This window comes from Bidens hawaiensis, unplaced genomic scaffold (genome assembly GCF_021521415.1).
Source record: "Bidens hawaiensis isolate Kalapana, Puna unplaced genomic scaffold, B.hawaiensis_p1.1 tig00007048_1, whole genome shotgun sequence".
In the NCBI taxonomy this organism is placed as follows: Eukaryota; Viridiplantae; Streptophyta; class Magnoliopsida; order Asterales; family Asteraceae; genus Bidens; species Bidens hawaiensis.
In genome coordinates this window covers 584,801-592,548 of record NW_027491484.1, presented here as the reverse complement: position 1 = coordinate 592,548, position 7,748 = coordinate 584,801, and the positions used below count along the sequence as shown (strand labels likewise).

Here is a 7,748-nt window from a genome sequence, read left to right as displayed (position 1 = left end):
ATTGCATAAATTTGTTTCGTGTAGTGCTATTTCGGTTAATACTGAGTGTGTTGATTGATTGTGGTAGACGCGTGCCACTAGGTTTTATGTTTCTTGAATCATTTAGGTTAGTAGGATCATCCTCTTTGAGTTGGACCAAAACCTTAGGGGTTACTTTAGTTGATTTCGTTACCCGTTGCGAGACCACGTGCGGTTTTCTAGCTATCGACTAGGTTAGTTTGTAAGTTGAGTTATTTTATCCTTATTATTGAATTACCCCTCTCTTCCTAGATTTGTAATTAGCTCGAGCCTTAGTGAGGATTGTGATTTTAATACGAACCATGTAATAAATCATTAGGGTAGGTAAATAAACAACCGTAAATTAAAAGATAAATAGACGTTGTTAGGGTTTCTGGTAAAACTGACCGTAGGGACCCAGTTGCCTTGATTACATCTATCTTAGTTCATCTTTAGACACCGGTTTCAAACACTTGTTAGCACCTGAGCCATCCTATACCCGTTAAGTCATCTTACCTAGGTGATTCATTTTCTTATTATCGTTAAATCCCGTTAAATTTCCAGTTAGTTTCGTTAAGTTCCACCGTTAGTTAAGTTAGTTTTAAATAAATAAGATTAAGAAATATATTATTTAGGCAGGATTTAGATTAGGGTTAATTATCTGAGCCGTTCTCACGTGTCTTTGTGTTCGACATCTGGACTTCCATTAGACTGTGCTGCTACGCAACCGGTACACTTGTCGTTTGTGTGAAGCTTAGTTAGGATTGTTTGGTTTTATAAATTTAAGACTTAGTGTTGAGTTGCGATTTGTGTTTACTATTTATATATATTTTTTCGCACATCAGAGTCATACTTGTAATGAATTCAGATGTAATGAATTCAGACGGTCTGATATGTACACGAATATAAATATAGACGGTGCGGTTATATCATTTTATACGATGAAGTCATACGTGTAACAAACTTCAATTAGATGCTGCTTATCAAAATGGTTGTGCATTTAAGAACATGGAGTTTTATAATTTAGATGTAATGCATAAACCCAAATTCTCTTAACACACTAACGCCTAAGCCACTCAAATTAACATTTAAACAACCAATTAACAAAATGTAACATATTTAAAAAACGAAACACTTAGTTATTTTCAGTAGTTTAAAACTTTAAACAAATCATTGAACAATCCTTTTATTGAAGAATCAAAAGCTAGCAACCTTCACTCTAAAGCAATTGGGCAATAATATTTCAGAAGTTTGAAACACGTGGACTGTAGCATGTAACACGTGTTACTCTGCATGTAGGTTGATCTATGCAAAATTGCCACCTCGTATCACTCTGACTATCCTAAACCCTAAAAAAAATAAATCATATTCATCCAATTCATTAATAACTCAAAATAAATTCCATTTCAATTTATTTCAACTCAACATAATTAATTACTTGCAAATGATCATAACTATCACATTAATTTAGGACAAATTATCATTACCATAACGTAATATTTGACAAGTTAAGAAACAATACAAGGAACTTGCAATGCAAAAAAAGGGATGGGGGCTTGGGGCTATGGAAATCTCCCGCGGATAACTGTGGATAACTGTGGATACTGTTTATCCACGGGTAGCCTGAAATATCATTTCTCGGCGCGTTCACGATCACGGTCATGATTTTTACCCCACCTATGTATCCCAAAATGCAACTCCGCCGCGGAGATCAAAAACTCGACCGCCTGCTGCGGCGTCAGCAGCTCCACCACCGCCTTCAACGTCCTTAGCCGCAGTTCATCGGCTTTTTCCATTATCTTCACTAGCCGTCCGATCTTCTTGTCTAGATGTACACATGTTCCGCCCAATATCTCGCATGCCTCGTCCTGCTATAACACCAAAACATGGTTCATGAACATATTCACATAATCATCTAATAATTTGTAGTCATGTTTAAGGCCGACCTTTTGAAAGATTAGAGGTCGCCCTTAAAATGACTACCTTGTGAAACATGGTCAACATTTTACCCCTTTATAAAGGGGTAAAATGTTGACCATGTTTCACAAGAGGTTTGTTGCCACAATCAAGGCTGACCTCATTGAGGAGGTGTGAGGTCAGCCTTGACCGTGACAACAACTAGCAATGTTTTCAAACTGAAACAAGCAATGTTTTCAAACTGAAACAAACTATGTGAAAATAATAATAACAGATTAGTTACTTGCCTGCCACTCCGATAGCTGGTCGGTGATGGCGTTCTCTTGTTGAACGGTCTCACACTAAAGCTCGCTAACACGCGTAAACTGCGCGGGCGACAGGTCACCCAAGTCGCCCGTGCAGAGACCGTGGAGAATATCCACCATCCGCGACTCAAACAAGATGCTAGACTCGGTATAAATAAGGTGAAACGCGGTGGTGGGCCTCCACCCCGCGATCCAGCACAGGGATCGTTCGAGGGTGGAGGACCACCGCGCGCAAAATATCGAGAGGACATCTTGGTTCGCGGCGAGTGATTTAACTCGGTAATATTCGGCGAAATGGAACATGACTTTGTTGACAAGTTGGGTGAGTTGTTGGCGGTGGTCGTCGGTGGTCGCGGAGCCTCGGAGAGGTGGCGGATATGGTGGTGGAGTTGGTCGTACCATGTTTCATAGAAACGGTGGAAGTCCATGTTTGTAAGAGGTTTGTTGTTATTAATAGAAAGGGGCTTGATGGTTAAGACTTGTATATTTGGTTTATATATGATTGGTTTTGGCTTTTTGGGTTGGTCGGTTGGAAGGATGATGGGAAGACCAATTTGGTGTTGATGGGTTTGCAAATGTTTTACAACTTGTAGATTTATTACTGATTTACTTCATAAATAAGTTTATTTTTATAATAATGAAAAAAAAATGTTGACTTTATGATTATGGTATCAAGAAGTAATATTCTTGAATGAAAGTAACATCTTTGTAAAGTTTGAATAATAAGACAGATTTTTAACGATTGAATTTCGAATATTTGAATTTAGTTTGCACAAATTTAATATGTTTTGATCCGAGTTCATAATAGGAAATTTGATTCAAATCGAGTTTGAAATTCGAATGAATTGTAGAGCTGCATATCAAACGAGTGAAAATCAAGGTATACTCTGTAGCCTACAAGGTGTTACCCACTCACAAGTTTGACTAGTCGATTGGTCCTCGTATGTTGTCGTGTGTATTCCGTGGCATCAAATCCATAAGTAATTTGACAAACTTAAACCTGTCTAATGTTCAATATGTTCATGCATTTCTGGATTTTCCTTGTTTAATAGTTTAAGGATCAAATACATATTCATCTTAATATGAAAATAGTGAGAACCAATTTATTGTTAATATTACGTTTATTTTAAGTGTTTGCTGTTATTTTTTTGTTCGGTTTTACTAAGTCGAATTACTAAACAAAAAAATGCTCAGTAAGTCAAATTGTTAAACATAATATGATAATAATCATTCAATAACCTTTTATCCTAGTCAATATGTGTTTCATGAAAGAGTATCATTCCTACATTTTTTTCTCTTCCAACAATACTTTTTAAGTGCCAATGTTACTTTTCCTAAGTCACACGCCCATTTTCCTGAGTTTTCGACTATAGCGTCTAACCAGTTTCCTAATCATAATATACCCAAGTGAAGAAACACTAAGTGACCCCGGGCAGATTACGGATAATCTGGGGGTTAAATAGATGTTTCTCACGAGGATGAGGTCCAGCAAAGAAAGTTGTTCTTCAGGTGACCTGCAAAACAGACACCGTAAGCTCGTCACTGAGAAGGGGGGGGGGTTCCTCCTTGTGACCACCCTCCGGTGTGAGAATCAGACTAGATTGCTCTGAATATAAGTGTATATTAAGAGATTGCTAGAGAAGATAAGATAATGAGGTATCAGATCATGTCCTTACCATTCCAAGGTGTTGGAGTATTTATAGCCGAATGTAGGTTTCCAAGAAGGTACAGCCGGCTGAATAGTATTCCTGTTCTACCAACAGTGGGCTACGCACAAGCCATGCTGGTTGGTGGATAGGCTGCGGCTGATAGTGACAAGGCCGGCTGTATACTGTTCCTTTACTGCCGGCTATGCACTGTTCCACCAACTGTAGGCTACGCACGTCCCACAGTAAGGGTTGGTGAGTAGGCAGCGGCTAATAGTGAAACAGTACTAGAGGGTGCTTCTCGTACTGTTGTCGGTGAGCTGTCACCCTGTGATTGGTTCATGGGCTGTTTTGGTCAGATCTTGTCTATTTTGCCCATACCTTGGCAGGTATAGTACAAAAGATCTTCCAGAAGCATACGGACTGGCTCATTTGGGCGGGAGTATTCCCGCCTTGCTCATTCCTTCAGGTGACATTACTGAAGTATCAAGAGTTAGTGCCTTGTGCGTATAGCCTTGCTATTAGTGCGGGTAGCCTTCCCTGATGGCTTGTATCCGCAGCTGCGGGAACAGGCGGGGTACTTCACCATTGGGAGGCTTTCCATGCGGGAACAGCTGGCGTACTGCGCGTAAGGTCTTCATCTATGGGCATGGTGGGTCCTGCGGAAGCAGTTGGTCCTTGCGCAGACGTCCCTCTTCAAGGTGAGTCTTGCGGGTCCAACTGGGCTCTGCTGGGACCTACCTCTTCAAGTCCCCCCAATCCAATGTTCTTCTCATGAATTATTAATAAGTGAGGTGAACTTTTGGACTTTAGCAAGGGGTTTTGAAAAGGGTTTTTAGTTTTAAGGTTTTCCGTGGGGATTCTTCCCGCGGTTTTCCTAATGCCACGCAGAAATTCCCGACTTTTCTGCTTGATCTTTGGGTGTGATGCTGGTAGGTCTGTAACCTCCTCGCAAGTCAGGAGCGTTGAGTTTCACTTGTGTAGATTCTCCATGAGGTTTTGGTAGTTTTGAACATAGTGATCAATTATGTTTAAACAACCAATTCCATCTTGGAGGTTCAAACAGTCTAGTTCTCGACGTTCCCGCTATGCGGGGATGTTATTCCCGTTTCCGCAAGCACTGCCCAGAAGATCCTTCTTGGTTTCAATTCCCTGCGGAGTGCTAGGTATGTGAACGGTTTTGCCTTGACACTGTACCCGTACTCGTCTTATATTTACTTTACTTCTAAGGTATTCCTGGCTTCAATTCCCTGCGGGTGCTAAGTATGTGAAGGGTTTTGCCTTGACACTGTACTCTCACCCGTCTTATGGTTACTTGGTTGCCGAGGTAATCTTGGCTTCAATTCCCTGCAGGTGCCAAGTATGTGAAGGGTTTTGCCTTAACACTGTACTCGCACCTGTCTTATAGTTTCTTGGTTGCCAAGGTAAGGGGTATTTTCCCGCTTACTTTTGAATCTTTGAAATTCGAAAAGTTGGTGAAAGGGTAAGAACAGTCCAAACTATTGAAACGTCGTCCGACGGTTTCTTCTGACAGTGTCAGGACGTGCAGGAAGTTATGGCGACGTGACAGTATATGGTCATTCCAGGCGCTTTGTCAGGCGCGTGGGCGCGATTTTTCGGGCGCGTGGCCGCGAAATTAATGGCACGCGTCCTTTCAACAGCTGTTGCCAGCTTGCTCTTTGCCACGTGTCATAGTTTCATTGCACCTGCGATTTCTCTCTCTTCCGCATTAAATTCATCGCATTAATTGCGATGAGTATATAAAGGGGGAGAGGGTCCTTTGTAATCCACACTTTCACTTCTCTCTTCATCTTCTAAACGATTTCCGGCGAATACTCACTATTCCGTCGAACATTCTTCTGAAATCGTTTCTGTACATCCGAAACATGTCGTCTTTTGCCGAGGAGTCTGACGTGTTCGTCGAGAATCCGTCGTCCACTTCCGATAAGGATGACAAGAGTACTGCTGGCGAGTGCCAGTGTGCTCTTCCGGCCGACCTCTATCGGTACGTCGTCCGGAAGTTCATGCTCGAGCCGTTCGAGCCTGAGTTTCCGGAGCCACACCAGACGGTGTACGATGCCCCCAATGGCAAGATAGGGGTGTACGCTGCATTCTTCGTTTATGGGAATCTCAGGTTCCCATTGACGAAGTTTGTATACCGTGTCTTGGAGAGGCACGGTGTGCATCTGACGGAGGTACACCCGATGGCGATCGCCAAGATCCGCCACTTTGAGTGGGTGTGCCTCATTCTGAGCGTGGAGCCCCACGTAGATCGGTTGATGACCTTCTACTCCTGGAGGTGCATCCAGGGGTGGTACACCTTGGTCAATCGGATCAAGGGGTTGAAGATCTGCGCTACCGAGCGCAGTCTTCGGTCGTGGAAGCGTGAGTTTTTTTATATCTCCGCTCGCGTCGTCCCCCTTGCGATGACCTTTAAGAATGAGAGAGCACTCCCCGCCCTTCACGCCCTCAACTACCAGGAGTCGGAGTGGTTCGCCAAGATCTCCCGGGTCCAGACTCCGGTGTACCGCTTTGCGGAGTCTGAGATGGTGATGCTTGGGATGAGCCGGGTGTGGAAGGAGGCGTCGCAGGTTCCCATCGTCCTCGAATACGGTTTGAACTCTGTCCCTTACGGTATGCTCTGTCTTTTTTGTTGATATAGGTTTTTCTTCTAACTGTTTATTTTTTTATTTCAGAGGGGAATGACTTGCAGTCGCTTCTGCATCCGCGGGAGGCTGATGGTCCCGCTCGGATGGGTACTCGTGCTCTAGATGAGAACGAGTTGCCCATCCTTGAACAGACGGCGGATCGGTTCGTGGAGGTCTACCCGCCAGGCCACGAGATCCTGAGCGCCAGGCGGCCAGGTAAGGAGTTATTCAACCCTCGACCTCTCAATGCTGAAACCTCTGCTGGAATTCCTCTAATCTTGTCTTCTGATGAGGAATCCGCAGATGGTCCTCCTTTGGTGCGGAAAAAGAAGGCTGCCGGCGGGAAGGGGAAGGCGAAGGTTGCCTCCACTGCCGATCCGGTGAATCGGTCTGATTCAGAGACCGAAAGCGAGGAGGTGGCGGGGAACCCTGGTAGTGATAAGACCACTGCTCCGGAGGCTGCGACAACTGTCACCTCCGGGCAGCCCAGGATGACGACGGTGAGTGGCGTAAAGAGGCCGGCTCCATCGGGTTCGTCCCCGCCTGTTCGCACTTTTAGGCTCAAGAAAACCCGTAAGTACAAACTTCCTTTACTTTTAACTTCATAGCTTTCCATCATTATACTTATATATCTTCTTTGTGCATGCGTGGATGCTACCGCATTCCAGGGTGGAGCGGGGAGGAGCACCTCCGGACCCATGACGGTAGGTTTGGTCAACCTACCTGAGGCGATGACCCAGGCGTCTGCGCCTGCTTCAGTTGGTTCAGTTGCTCACCCGGATGAGCCAACTGTTCCAACTGTGACGACATCTCCGCCGGCTGTCAGTGCCATATTTACTGAATCTTTCACTGAGCCGGCGGTGACTATTTCTGCAGGCTCCTCCGCAGCGGCGACCACGGTTGTGAGTTCACCTACGGTGAGTTCACCTCCGTTGGTTTCTACCGCGGCGGCCTCCACTATGCCTCCGTCATCGGCAACGACGGCCGATCCTTCAGGTATGCTTGGGGCTTCTCGCCAACCTCTGCCTCCTTCCCATCTGCCTGACCTCTTGGATGGATTTCCCTTGGGTTCATGTGATGGGTTTGGCGGCTATCGGCCTGTTGTCGACCCTACAGGTGCGTAGGGTTCTTTTGGCCTTTTTTTTATATATATATATATCATCTTTTCCTAACTGCTTTTTGTTTTTTGCAGTGTCGGATTCCAATGAAGTGTATGTTCCACGATGGAACATCCG

The 7,748-nt window shown here is 44.4% G+C and overlaps 1 pseudogene across 1 annotated transcript; it reads right to left on the bottom strand.

Moving 5' to 3' along the window:
• Positions 1-1,628: 1,628 nt before the first annotated feature.
• LOC143634346 (protein DOG1-like 3) lies at positions 1,629-2,749 on the bottom strand (annotated as a pseudogene). The gene is made up of 2 exons (XR_013153838.1): positions 2,202-2,749; positions 1,629-1,868 (listed from the first exon to the last, which is right to left on the bottom strand). The product of XR_013153838.1 is annotated as a protein DOG1-like 3 (transcript).
• Between the last annotated feature and the right edge of the window lie 4,999 nt (positions 2,750-7,748).